Consider the following 9,673-nt stretch of genomic DNA (forward strand, 5'->3'; position numbering starts at 1 on the left):
CCATTTTCCTTGATGAAAATATTACATGGAAGTATCATATCGACTTTATTTCTACTAAATTGGCAAAAAGTATTGGAATTCTATATAAAGTCAGATGCTATCTAAGTAAACAAAATTTAATTCAACTCTACTACTCATTTATGCAAATATTGTTTGAGTTTCTCTCATTCAAATATTTTATTTAAAAGCGTTAAAGCACTCAACGTCTACGAACTTAATGTCTATAATATCTTATCGATGGCTCCGCGCAAAATCGGACTATCTGCAATCTCCGCGGAAAACAAATTTGGCATATCTGCAATCTCCGCGTAAAACAAAATTGGACTATCTGCATTTTTGCCAGATACATTTTTGGACTATCTGCGTTTTTCGGGTGCATAAAGTTTTGGTGGTGTTTCTTTAAATATTTGAAGTTTTTTATAAAATTCTACAATTTTTTAGATAATAGTGATTATTTAAACATTTATTAATAGCGATTATTTAAAAACAAAACCTTAATCATAACTTGATTAAGTTTGTGAGTAATCAAGTAGTTTTAGTAAAGATAAATATGTTAAAAATAACTTATGTTATTGTTAATAATAACATAGCATATGTAACAAAACATTGTTATGTTACATACTAATTGCTAAATTCATAATACATACTTTGTCAATTTTATTTAGCCTTGTTGTTGTGACTAATAACTTTAGATCAAACTAAATTCTTGTTATGTTATGTTGCAATGTTGCTAAGTGGTCTTTATACGCAAGATCTGCATATAAATATATACAGGATGTCTGCCAAATCAGGGAAATGCCAGGGAATTCGGATATCTTCAAAAAAATCAGGGGATTATCAGAGAAATTAGGTTAAATTTTAGAAAAATCAGGAAAGATGAGTCTTTATCAAACTTATATAACTTAAATAAGTTGCACTCTAAAAAAACTAACGCCAATATAACGGATGAATTTGAAATAAGTAAAAGCTTTCCGTTATATTGGCTTTATCTTGGCGTTATATTTTTTTGTTTGCGTCATAATTTATGTATGCTTGATCGATTCCTTTCAAATGATAAACTTCATCCGTTATATTCTTCTCTAAAAATTCATCCGTTATATTTATCCGTTATGTTGTTTTGTTCTCCGGCTACTCGTATACCAAATTTATGTATTCATTATATAAAAATATATTAATAACATGAAGGCAATAAAAGTCACCTTAAAAAATCGAAGCGAAATTGTTGTCGCAAGTTCTGATTTGTTTGCATTTGTCCAACAAGGTAAGTATACATATATTTTTTTATAATGTTTTTACTACCAACCTATTATATTCCAACCTATTATATTCACAAAATATAGCATAAAAAAATACATTAAAGAAAAAAAATGATACATAAAAAAACACAGATGTGAATACATGTAACAAACATAAATAGATAACAAACAAATACATATAAGTTATATGTATTTGTTTGTTATATGTTTATTCATTTGTTATATTATAACAAACGTAAAACATAAAAATACACACATGTAACATTGTTATACAATATTTTTTACATCAGAAGATATTTTTGGCTATGAAATACATACATACATACATACATACATACATACATACATACATACATACATACATACATACATACATACATACATATATATATATATGTATATATATATATATATATATATATATATATATATATATATATATATATATATATATATATATATATATATTTATAAACATATAATATTATATTTTTAGTCTGTCTAACATTTGGTGTCAGTCAAGTTATTGCCCAGTTCAAGAAACAAATTTTAAAGCGTTGTTAAATGAACAATCATTAGAATTTGTAGTTGATATGCAAGAAGTTGATCACATTAACAAACAGCCTTTGTCTCAATCTTCCTGTTTCCATACTGATCCTCAACCATTATGCTCCACATTGTTCAGCTTTCTTACTGACTTGCAAAGCAATGAAATTTTTGCTGAAGACACTGTTAGCAAGCAAAGATGCTTAAATGATCAATTTCCAGTTGTTTTGTCACAAATCAATACAACTACACTTGATATTACAAATCAAACTGCACAATGTTCAAGATCTCCTAATATATCTCCAAATAGCAATATAAATATATCTCCAAATAGTAATCATTTGACAAAGAATTTAAACCCAAAACGAAAGGTATTTTCATACAAATGTAATGCTGTACTTTCATATCTTCTAGGTATTGTTTGATGAAGAATTACTTACGCATTCATGGAAACAAAGGTTCAATTATTTGTGATATTTGTTATTCAAAGTTTAAAACGCTCCACGGATTTCAAAAGCATACTGAGCAATGTTCAGCACTTGTAGAGGATAGTTTTAATGTTGATTTAATTGAAGATGCAGAAAAATATCAAATAACTGATGATTATTTAGGAGCTTTAGCTTTGCATCTTCAAAGTAAACACAGGTGTTCTCAAAACATTTTAGATTCAATTTTTCTGCATTTAAAGGAAATGCTGTCTGTGCCAGATATTGATGTGCCTAAGTTAAAATCTTGTTGTGAAATTTTAACATCTCAAAATTGTCGTGAGAAATATTTTGTGCGTGTATTCAAAATGCCTTTAGTTAAATATGTTGGTCTCAAAAAACAAGGTTGTATTGTACCCTTTTTAGACACATTATCTTTTTTACTTCAATCTCCTGAGATTGCTAAGTTTGTTGATAGTAAAATTAGTATAGCTATTTATTGTGATGATCTTGGTATCACAAATCCTATTGGTAAAGCACGATCAAAACACAAACTTTGGGCAATGTATTTTCAAATTCTTAATATTCCTGCAAAATACCGTGGAAGAACATCAACCATATTTCCTTTAGCATTTACAAGTAGTACAATGATTAAAGACAATATCTTCTTCCGTGCACTGTTGACTGACTTTATTGATGTTATGTCAAAACTTATGACAGGGATAGAGATAACAGTGTTAGGAGTTCCTAAAGTATTGACAGGTGAGTTGTGTTATTTTTCTGGTGATTCATTAGCTGCAAATGCTATTGGTGGATTTAAAGAAGGTTTTAGCAGGAAGACTGTTCGATGCTGCAGAGTTTGTAATTCAACAAGAGGGGAAATGTATGCAAACACTAGGCATGAACAATGCTCTGTACGTAACTTAAAAGAACATTTAATTAGAGTAAACGAATTAGATTCAGGTCTTAGACCTAAAGATAGAATTAAATGGTCTAAATATTATGGGGTATCTTCATCAAGTGTTCTTTTATCAATTCCACTATTTGATGTAACAAAGCAAATCTTATTTGACCCAATGCACGATCTTTTAGAAGGTGTTTTTCCTCTTCAGTTAGAACTGTTTCTTTTATATGCTATTGAAAGTAATTTTGTAACAATATTATTATTAAATACATGGCTCCAATCATTTGTCTATCCAGCGGGCATTGAAAAGCCTGGTAAAATTTTAAAAACATGTAAAATTAAAGGTAATTTTGGAAGTGGTCAAATACTTACTCTTACAAGAGTTCTACCATTTTTTTTATTGAAAAATATGTTGGCTCAAAATGAACATCTTAAATGTTTGCTAAAATTGATTCAAATAGTTCAGCTATGTATGTCTCCAATCATAACAGAAAAATACATTACTGATTTGAAAGAAATCATTGCTATTCATCATGAACTGTTTTTGGGTTTATACCCTCATAAATTTATACCGAAGCTCCATTTTCTTATCCACTATCCAGCTCAGGCTGCTACTTCAGGCCCGTTAAGGGAGCACATGTGCATGGCTTTTGAGCGCAAACATCAAGTGATTAAGAATTTTCGACATTTTAACTTCAAGAACATTCCTTATACAGCCTGTAAATCAATGGTAGCAAATACCATTGCACAATTTTTTAATTCAGTTGGTGCAATTAAAGCTGATGTCTATTATAATGAGGATGAACTAAAATACTTTTCCGGAGCAATACAAAGTGCAAATATTGATGGAATTTTATATAAAAATGGCTCGATAATTACTATATTTGAGAATGATCAGTTTATTTTCCACCAAATCAATAAAATAGTATCATTATCTGGAAAAAGACACTTTGAAACAATAAAATTAGACACTTTATGCTCAAATGTTTATTCCACCTGCAGATTACCTTCATTTTCTTCAATTAATATTGTATTTCCTGAGACTTTGCAGTTTCCATGGTGCACAATTGGACTATCAGTTAGTGATGTTATCCTTGTATTTCCACTTGCTATTCCCAATTTGTCTTATGATGGTATTTCAAATCAGCTAGCACAATAAACTAGTTCAAATGTTTTATCTTATAAAATTTTATATCTTATAAACCATATTTCAGGCTTATCTTAATTAAAGTACTTATATATTAATAATATTTATATATTAGGATTATTAAAAAAAAAATCTTTATCTTCATTATAATTGAAGTTTGAAAGAAATTGAGATGAAATGGAAAGTCCATTTTGATAGTTGTTTTTTATCCAGTTATAAAATTTCAAAATGATATAATAAAATTTGAGTCATTTTAGAGCGTAGTAGGTGAGGACTTAATAATGATGGAAAGTCTAGAATAATTTAACTGGCTTAAAACTACTTAGTAACCTATTTATCCCCTTAATGTTTCAAGTCTTTTTTTTGTGTGTTAGCTTTTTAATATTGATTATGGGTTAGCCATAGTCTCTTCCATATTCATAATATTGAGCGTCATTTTTTAGTTTCAAGCAAAACAATGTATGTTGTTATACAGTATAAACAACTGTTTTTGACACTTTCTGTGTCCTGTTAACCATAATTTTAAGCATATATATTTTAAGTATAAAAATATATTTTAAGTATAAAAAATTGTTATTTCAAGTTATTATTTACTAATCTTGTTATTTTACTTTTTCATTTAAAAATATTTTTCTTATTGCTTTTTAGAACTAGTATATTTTTAGGTGTCCAAAGTTAAACTTCCTCAATCAGATGTCGAACTTCTGCTGACTTATTTTTCTGTGCCAGTTATAGAATTACTCAATGGAGTTAGTAATGTTTTTGTATTGAAAGAACTGAAGAATGCACTAACTCAATTTGCATCATTAAAGGTGAGTGCTAATGACAGTTATGGTAACAGGGAGTTCTTCCCGCGACTCAAGATTACTTTGAAAAATCTCTATCCTAAGTTTAAAGATGATTGGGTATGTGTTTGTGATTTCCTACTTTTTTCTTTTTAACTGAATTATAATAATTCAACGCAATCTTTAAAAACATATTTTTGCTAAAAAATTATTAAGAAAATGTCAATTAATATAAATACATTGCTAAAACAATAATGTTGTAGGTGGTGAGGATGGATACATTTTGTTTGTAAAAATTCTTTATTATAAAATTATTAGAAAAAACGAGCGCAATAAATTTAATTGCTTCTACTTAGACCATCTTGAATAAGTTGACAGAAAACAAAGTCACTACTCTTGGTGGTGTAGGCTTTCAAAAGGTCGATTTGCACAACACCAAGTGTTTAATATTAGCTAAAACTATTTTCCTTAGGTCTACTATTACGCCCACTAATAATAGTTGTAACTGCATATACATCAATAAAACAGTATTATTTAATTGTCGTGACTATGATTATTTAGTTTAATCAATTGATTTTGAAAATTTATTGTTTTTAGGAGCCAATGTTTGTTCAGATAAGTAACAATCTTCGTCAACAAAGATGGTCAAAGATGCATGAAAGTTCCCCAAAATTTTTCCAACTGGCTAGAGGACATAATACTTTAGCAATCAAGGAGATTGTAGCACATGCTGAACAAGTTTTATCAGCCAACGAAATTGAGGCAGAGATAAAGGTATATTTCCTTTTTTTTAGTTTATCATGTTTTATGTAAATTTGTTTATTGTTTCGAAATGCTTTGGATGTAAGTATTTTTTGTGTTGATATGAAAGATTTTATTGATAGCCAAAGTATATATTTTTTAATCAAAGATACCATTTATTTTTTTGAAACTTTACTGTTAACTACTAATTGTTTGTGTTAACTACATAACAGAACGAACTTCAAAAAGCTGTACCATCTATTGCTGTATTGAGCATCCTTAACAGAAACTTATTTTACCACCAAATATTTGAACAAATTCCAGATAGACTCAGAATAGCTCCATCTCTTCTAATTGATGAGTTTAAGCGATTCTTTCCCCAACATGAAAATGTTGTTAGCAATTCTAGATTATTTATCAAGGCTGCATTAAAAGATAATGCAAATATTATTTCAAGTGTAATGGAACTGCAAAGTATGTTTATTTCTTGAAAAAGTAAAGATTTTCTTTTTTTGCAATCACACGTAAGTTTTTTTAATATCTTATTAATAATTTTTTTTGATAGGTTTACCTTTAAAAGTATAATTTTAATCAAACTACATAAATTATGATTTTTATTATTAGGCTGATAACATCGATACGGAACTTGCACTTCCCTCATTATATGGTCCACAAGTAGTGCTCAATGGTTTATATTTTGGTATTCGGTCACGAACTGAAATTGAATTATGTGCTACACAAATCTTATGCATGGAGGAAGTTATAGCATCGATAATAGCAGTATATTATCTTTAAGATTTGAGCTATCCATCTTGCTTTGCCCAGTTACTTGGGATTTTCAAAGAAACTATTCTAAAAATCAACTACCCTCATAAATCAAAGGCTGCAGCAAGATATGTGTTAAAAATCAGTAGTTCATAAATTTTTAAAAGTTTTTTTATACATTTAAAAATGGAGAATGTTAATTTCTTTGAATTTAATCATAAATTATTTTCTTGTCTTTTCGTTTTTGTTACAAAATTAAAGTAATAATACCTAAATAAGATATATAACCCATTATTTAAGCTAATTGAAATTTGATTAAATATGATGATAGAGCAAACTTTTAGTCTTGTATAATCTTTATTTTAATATTATTTTAAAATTCTTTGTTGTATTTAAACTGACTTAAATCTTTACATGTATATATAACAAGTACATGTATATTTAATGTATATTTATTAATACACACTATACACTATACAGTATTTTTTATCATTATTTTTTATCATTATTTTATCGTTATGCTATTTTAAGCAATAAGGGATTTCGATTATGCTAATATTTTTTTTATATTTTTTTTAATAAAATAAAAATAAAAAATTGCTTAATCAAAATCTTGTACTGACTAAAATAGCTAAACGCAATCAAAAAGCGCTCTACGGTTAAGGCTTTAAAACAAGGCCTGCTAGTACCAGTGGTAAAGTTACATGTATCTTTTCACAGCAATTATATATTCCTTAAATTTGGAAGGGATCATTTGTTTTCTGTTTTATGTTGTATTTATTAGTCGCACCAACATCCAGCAATGGTAAGGTTATATCTTTTCAAAATAGTTATAATTAACCAATTAAATGATTATATATTATACCCTTTTTATGTTGTATTCTTAAGGGGCAAAAGTATCTGTGCCAATGGATAATATTATTGATTATATCACTTTCAAAATCATTACAAGTAGCATACAATTTAATGTATATAAACATTTTCAATATAAATAAACATTTTATAAATTTTAAAGGTGTTGTTTGCTTATCAACCTTTTTATTATATAGATTTTAGTAGCATGGACATCTGGTGTAACAACAGTGGTAAAGTCACAAGTATCTTTTCACTACAAGTATATATTCCATATATTTTGAAGGGTTGCCTGTTTGTTTTCTTTTGAATTTTATTATTTATTAGTTACATCAACATCTAGTTGCAATGGTAAAGTGGTATCTTTTCGAAATAGTTGTAAATAAGCAATCAAATGATTTTATGTTACACTTTTTTATAACGTGTTTTTTCAATGATAATCTTACAGAATATATTTTAAAATCATTATAAATGACAATTACATATTGTAGCAATGGTAAGGTATCTTTTCGAAATGATTATAAATGACTTAGTAAAAGATGTCTTTTTAAATTATTGTTCATTTTATTTTGTAATCTTTATTGGCAATAAAATCTAGTACCAGTGGTAAAGTTACATGTATCTTTTCAATACGAATTATCTTATCTTTTGTATTTTGTAATCTTTGATAATAGAGCATTGGTAAATATTATTTTCAAAATGATTGTAAATCACTTAGTATGAGGAAATGTCTTTTTAAATTTTAAATTTTTATTTTTTAATCTTTAATGGCGACATCATTTGATACCAGTGGTAAAGTTACATGTATCTTTTCATATTCCATAACTGTTAAAGGAGTCATATGCTTTTTATCATTTTTATTTTGTATTCTTTAGTGGCATCGACACTTGGAAGCAATGTTGTGGTTATATCTTTTCAAAATGTTTGTATAAGACCATATTTGAATCTTAAAGATTATTATATAATCATACCAATCATGTATGAATCTTAAAGATTAATAAATATTTAAATTTTTAAGGTTTCATTTGTTAATTATATTTTTTATTTTGCATTTTTTAGCAGCATCGACATTGGAAATGGTAATGATATATCTTTTCAAAATGATTATAAATGGTCATTATTTTATATACATAATTGTTATATCTTCAATTTTTAATTTTTTTTTAATATTATGTTTGTAAATATAAGATTAGTAAAATAAATATAACGCCAAATATAACGCCAAATATAACGGGTGAAGCGTTAGTTTATTTTTTCTAAATATAACGCCAATATAACGGCAGAGTTGAGCAAATATAACGCCTAATATAACGCCTAATATAACGCTTAATATAACGGTTAACTAGCGTTATATTTGCTCAACTCTGGCGTTATATTTTTTTTTGTTATTTGGCGTTAGTTTTTTTAGAGTGTGTATATAGTACACGTTAGCTAAAAGTTTATTTGGCAGATAGTTTTATGAACTTCTCTTGATATATTTAATGTGGGTTGTATTATTGTTTATATTTTTGCAGTTGAAGAGCATTTTTCTAAACAATAAATAAGTAAATATCAGGGAAAAGCTAGGGAAATCCAACTTAAAATATTGGCAGACACCCTGTGTATATATATATATATATATATATATATATATATATATATATATATATATATATATATATATATATATATATATATACAGTAGCGTCCAAAAGTAATTGGACAAACACCTTTTTGGTTATATTTTCTCATCGAGTCAACATTTTTAAATGAAATTTTGCATAAGCATGTCAAATTATACTACAATTATGAAAAACAAAACAAAAATTCCCTTTTGGGAGTAATTACTTAAAATTTTGCTAAAAGAATGGAAATGACTGGCTCAAAAGTAATTGGACAAACTAAATATGTCGTTTAAAAATAAAACTTTCTCAACAAAGGATAAATTTTCAGCATTTTTTATGAAGATTTCTGTTAAATAATATATATAATATTACATAGTGTTATATTCTGTTACATAATGTATATAATCTGAGCATAATCCTAGTACTTCGTTGGAAAACCTTTTGCCGCAACGACAGCATTACATCTACGTGGCATTGAATCAACCAAATTAATTAAAACATCAATTGGTATTTCCTCCCAAGTGCGCTTAATCAACTCAAACAAATCATGCTGATTAGATGGTTTCCGAACACTAATTTTTCTCTCAATATGTTCCCAAAGATGTACGATTGGGTTCAGGTCCGGAGATTGTGACGGCCATTCCAAGA

General features: G+C 27.3%; 2 pseudogenes across 1 annotated transcript; both read left to right on the top strand.

Moving 5' to 3' along the window:
- Window positions 1–1,070: 1,070 nt before the first annotated feature.
- Window positions 1,071–4,356, top strand: LOC149890314 (uncharacterized; annotated as a pseudogene). Its single transcript, XR_016451814.1, has 2 exons — window positions 1,071–1,261; window positions 1,753–4,356. The product of XR_016451814.1 is annotated as an uncharacterized LOC149890314 (transcript).
- Window positions 4,357–5,542: 1,186 nt separating this feature from the next.
- Window positions 5,543–6,792, top strand: LOC149890315 (uncharacterized; annotated as a pseudogene).
- Window positions 6,793–9,673: the final 2,881 nt, after the last annotated feature.

This window comes from Hydra viridissima, unplaced genomic scaffold, assembly GCF_058129835.1.
Source record: "Hydra viridissima isolate aposymbiotic clone 2 unplaced genomic scaffold, HvirCarnegie_v1 scaffold_4, whole genome shotgun sequence".
Classification (NCBI taxonomy): domain Eukaryota; kingdom Metazoa; phylum Cnidaria; class Hydrozoa; order Anthoathecata; family Hydridae; genus Hydra; species Hydra viridissima.